Consider the following 5,655-nt stretch of genomic DNA (forward strand, 5'->3'; position numbering starts at 1 on the left):
TTAGATTAACTAAAAGTATCCCTTATGGGAAACGAAGGGATGGGCCAAAATACAGGGATGGGTCTGGCTAGTTATCTGCAGCAGGAGTATGTCCTTAAGGCACAGATTGCTCATGCTATTGTTTGTGGTTTAAGAATGCCTTTAAGTGGTTTTCTGCCCTGGGTGGGCCAGGTGTTTCCTGCCCTCATTCCAGTAAACCCACAACCCTCCAGCATGGGTGTTATGGCCATCGTGAACATGTCACAGTGCTGCAGAGATTTTGTTTATGGCCAGTTTTGGGACCAGTTTATGGCCAGATTTTGGGGGACCTGTTCACAACAGATAAAATTATAAGAAAGTATCAAATAGAAATTCTAGTAATTAAAAGTATAACTGAAATGGAAATTTACCAAAATTTCAACAACATATTTGAGCTGGCAGATGAATTAATGAACAACACTGAAGATAGGTCAATAGAGACTATTCGGTCTGAGAAGCTGGCAGATGAATTAATGAACAACACTGAAGATAGGTCAATAGAGACTATTCAGTCTGAGAAGCAGAAAAATATATGAACAGATCCTCAGAGACATGTGAGCCCATACAAATTGTATCAACATCCACATAATGCAATACCAGAGAAATGACTAGAAAATTTTTTAAAGAAGTACTTTCCAAAACACTCCGAAATTGTATAAAAGATACTAATCTTCAAATTCAAGAAGCTCAGATAGAATAAATTTACCTGCAATTCCAGGTAGAATAAGTCTAACAAGTTAATCGATGACAATAAATGAAAAATACAAATCCTTGAAAGCAGTGAGAAGGATTAACGTAACATATTGCAGAGATCCTTGTAAAAGTAATAACTGACTTCTCATCAGAAACCCTGGATATCAGAAGACAGTGGAATGACATGTTCAAAATATCTCAGACTGTAAGCTGAGAATTCTATATCCAGCTAAAATTTCATGTAAAAATAAAAAAGAAGTTAAGACATGCCCAATTAAACAGAGAGAGAAAGATAATTTCTTGCTTGTAGACTTGCCCTGCATGATACATTAAAGTAAGTTCTTTAGGCTGAAATGAATAAAACACTTTATGAAACTCAAATTCACATCAAGAAGTAAAGTGCAACAAAAAATAACTACAAAGAGGGCTGGATGCAGTGGCTCATACCTGTAGTCACAGCACTTTGGAGGCTTAGGAAGGAGATTTGCTTGAGCCCAGGTGTTTGAGGAGACCAGCCTGGGCATCACGGAATAGCCTCATCTATACAAAAAAAAAAAAAATTAGCCAGGCATGGTGGCACATGCCTGTAGTCCCAGCTACCTGGGGGAGCTGAGACCAGAAGATTGTTTGAGCCCAGGATGCGGAGGTTGCAGTGAGCCAAGATTACACCATTGCACTCCAGCCTGGGCAACAGAGCAAGACCCTGTCTCAAAAAAAAAAAAAAAAAAAAAAAAAGAAAGAAAGAAAGAAAAAAGGAAAAGAAAACTACGAAGATAAATATAAAAGCCAGTGTAAATGTGGTTTGTTTGTATTCCTTGCCTTACACTGTTTTAGATGATAGCTGCACAAAATAATCATTATAAAACAGAGTTAAAAGATTATAATGTATAAACATGCAATTTGTACAGCATTAATAGTAAACAAAGGAGAAAATAGAAATATTGGAGCATGTTTTCACATACTATAAAAATTTACTGTTATTCTGAACTAGATCTTTTAAAATTAAGATACTAATTCCCATCCCCATAGCAACCACAAAAAGAAAATCCTCAAACTTTTAGCAAATAAACAAAGCAATGAAAATGGTATGCTAGAATGTAACTATTTAACATAAAAGAAGATAGTAATAGAGGAAAAGAGGTAAAAATACGTGATGCATATAGTAACATATAACAAAGTAGATGTAAACCCCACCATATCCAATCAAAAGGCAGATATCCACAGAATAAATAAGTTATGATTCAACTCTATGATCCCTATGAGAGACATGTTTTAGATTCAAAAAACAAAGAGGTTGAAAGTAAAAGGATGAAAAAGTTATAATATGCAATCAGTAAACAAAAATGAGCTGCAATGCTACACTAAGACAAAGTAGAGTTAAAAGTGTTTGTAAACAATGAGAAAATTTTGTAATGATAAAGAGATAAATCTACCTTTAAGATCTAATAACTACAAATGCATTTAATAAAGCCCTCAAATTCTGTCAGCAAAACCTGACAGAATTGAAGGAGGAAGAAACAATTGAAAAAAAAATTATTAGAGACTTCAATACTCATTTTCAATACTAGATGGAACAAGTAGGAAGATCACCACAAAATAGAAGGCTTAAATAACTATTGTGATTGCTTCCCAGAGACAGAATAGATGCCTACACACTCAAATTTGACTCAGATATCAAGATTGATAACACCACCTGTGTACCAGGAGGGCATAAAAAGGATCTTTTTTTTTAATTTAAGATATTTATTTTAAAAAGGTTACACTATGTTTTTTGTTTGCTTGTTTTGTTTTGTTTTTAAATGGGCTCTCTGTTGCCCAGGCTAGAGTCAGTGGTGCAATCTCGGTTCACTGCAACCTCTGCCTCGTGGGTTTGAACCCTGCCTCAGTGATTCTCCTGCCTCAGCTTCCTGAGTAGCTGGGACTACAGGCATACGCCACCATGCCCAGCTAATTTTTGTATTTTTAGTAGAGACGGGGTTTCACCAAATTGGCCAGGCTGGTCTCGAACTCCTGACCTCGTGATCCACCCGCCTCGGCCTCCCAAAGTGCTGGGATTACAAGCGTGAGCCACCGCTCCCAGTCCTCACTGTGATTTTTATACACTGTTGAAAACAATGACTTTTATTTATTTAAAAGCAGCAATAGTTCCCATTACTCTCATAATGTTATATTCAAGCCTTGATTTAGTTCCAGAAAATAAATAGGGTACATTTTTAATATTTCCCTAGCTCTGTCTGCTATAAGAGAATTTCAGAGTATGAAGGTAAGATGAAGCAAGACATAGAAGAACATTTTTAGATACTGACCATTTTTCCTTGTAATTTGGTGAAAATTTAGTTTCTTTCCCAAATTCTGTACTTGTATACATAAAAGTAAATTTCTATTTTAGTAGCTCTAAAAGAACTAGGTGAGAGAAGATTAGTATCCATAATAGTAAATAGCAAGTACTTCGGCAAGTCTGAATTAGAGTACAAGTGAAGACATCGACAAACAAACTTTTTCTGTCTGTCTCCTGAATGTGGTATGGTATTTATGTTAGAATTAAAGCATCACAATTAACTGATTGTAGGGTGCTGGTCGGCAATCCATCAACAGGTCTACCCCAACAGATGTGGAGACATGTGGAAAAAATATGTTAACCAAAGTGGTCAGGAGAACAAAATACAGAAAACACCATAAAACTGAGGACATTATCTCTTCTTGTCTGAAAAACAGGGGTTCCCCGGAGTACAGGAAGTATTTGTCAGGGGAGTGCTTCTATTCTGTTATCACAGGAGGGCTTGAAGCGGGTTCCGGCCATTCACACACATCTGGCAGCAGGGAATCATATTCACTCCGTCATATTCTTTCTTTAACATATTTGGCCTTGTCTTCAGGTTCTGGGTATTGGAAAGCCATTTTGTTAGCATATAGGTATTCTGTAACTTTAATAGCAATGTTAATAGAAACTTTCTGAATATTAGCAAGTGGTGGGTAAAGTCTCCCTTGGGCTAACTTTTCATCCGTCATTTGGCTTGTCAATGCCTTTGCAGCTTCTAGGAAAACATTGTCACTAATATGCTGGGTGTTACAGAGAATAACAGCTAAAGATGCACCTGGAAAAATATATACATTGTTTCCTTGATCTGGTGTAACGATTCTCCCATCTGTGAGTTTCACTGGCCCAAATGGACTGCCACTGGCAAACAAACACTTGCGCTCTGTAAGTGTATATGCTTCTTTGGCCGCGCACTCTGCCTGTGCTATAGGATTACTTAATGTAAATATTACAGGCCTTTCATTGATAGGGGTCATGGCTCTGATTACATCAGGAGTGAAAAGATGGCCAGCACCTGCAACTCCAATTGTAGTTGAAGTCCTCATTGTATTCACCACATCTTCAAAAGTATCCGGTATGCTCTCTGGGACTGGGTAAGTAAATGGTTCCTGATGACTATCTATTTTTGCTTTCTGCCCCTTAACTAATAAACCATACTTGTCAAACATCCAGATTTTCTTTTGTGCCTCTTCTTCTGACAGGCCATTTTCTACCATAGACATACTTTTTTGAGATTTGCAATTCCAGGAGTAGTCTCTCCTGTTCCAAGGAATAAGATTTTGTGTTTGGAGACTGGTTTATTAATAACTTTTTGTGTTGCAAGAAGATCTGCTAGAGCTACTGCAGCTGTCCCTTGAATATCATCATTGAAAGTGCAATATTTTTATTGATGTTTTTTCAAGAACCTGAATGCATTATGATTTCCAAAATCTTCAAATTGAATGAGTGTGTTCCAGCCATATCTGTCAGTAATAGCTTTCATAAACTCATCAATCAGGTCATCATACTGTTGTGTGCGATCTTGTTTCTGGTACAAGCCTATGTAAAATGTGTCTTTTAAGAGTGCGATATTATCAGTTCCCACATCAATACACACTGGTAGACATCTATCAGGCCATATTCAGGCACAAACTGTATACAAACACATTTTTCCTACTGGAATTCCCATTTCATAGACACTCAGCTCTCCAAGACCCAGAATTCTCTCTCCATCAGTCACTAAAACAATCTTAACATGATTTTCTGGCCACTTATCCACAATTGATCTAATATGACCTCTGTCTGAGATCGACATAAATAATCCCTTAGGTCTTCTAAAGATGTGTCCATACTGGGAGCAGACAAGACTAACTGTTGGTGTATATACAATTGGCATTAAACTCTCAGTGTCATCTTGAAGTATTCGATAAAACAATTTCTCATTTCTTTCTTGTATTTCCATTATGTAGATATATGTTTCCAAAGGGCTAGTCATTTTTTTCAAGTTTCTGTGGAATCCTAAGGCTTGAATATCTTGTGTCTGTATTTTGGGAGGTAGAAGCCCTTGAAGACCAAGCATTTGTCGTTCTTGTAAACTAAATGCCATTCCCTTGTTTGTTCTTGGATTCAGCATAAATGGCTTGCCTTTTTCTTTTATGTGCAAATGTCGACATGCCAAAGTACAAGTGGTGGAAACTACTCTTAACCCCGGACAACATCTTTTCTTTCATCAGAGGTCTCACCACACGACAGTTGGTGCTGCGGACGAAGAGGCTGCACCCTGCCTCCCGCCCTGGCGATGCTCAGCTCTCGCATCGCCGGGCCCTCCCCTTCTGCGAGCCTCCTGGAGTCCGCGCCAGCTCAGGCTCGCACTGGCGCGAGAGGTGCCACACTCTGAGGTAGACCCGTGAGAGCGGAGGGTGAGGGGGGGCAGGGCCGAGTGGGCATGGCCCACTGGATTTTTTTAAACGTAAATTATCCTTTTCTATTTTTAATTTTTTTTCTCCTATTGAAGGTATTTGCCATTTTCAATTAACTCATATGACTTCTTTATAAATTAAGGTAATTAAAACTTTACATTATCTGTTACAAATATTTTTCTCTCTTTTTCTTTTTCTTACTCTATTAGCCATAAATGATTGATATCA

General features: G+C 37.8%; 1 pseudogene; it reads right to left on the reverse strand.

Moving 5' to 3' along the window:
* Window positions 1-2,771: 2,771 nt before the first annotated feature.
* Window positions 2,772-5,234, reverse strand: LOC116272975 (annotated as a pseudogene).
* Between the last annotated feature and the right edge of the window lie 421 nt (window positions 5,235-5,655).

Source organism: Papio anubis, unplaced genomic scaffold (assembly GCF_008728515.1).
Source record: "Papio anubis isolate 15944 unplaced genomic scaffold, Panubis1.0 scaffold29, whole genome shotgun sequence".
Taxonomy (NCBI): Eukaryota; Metazoa; Chordata; class Mammalia; order Primates; family Cercopithecidae; genus Papio; species Papio anubis.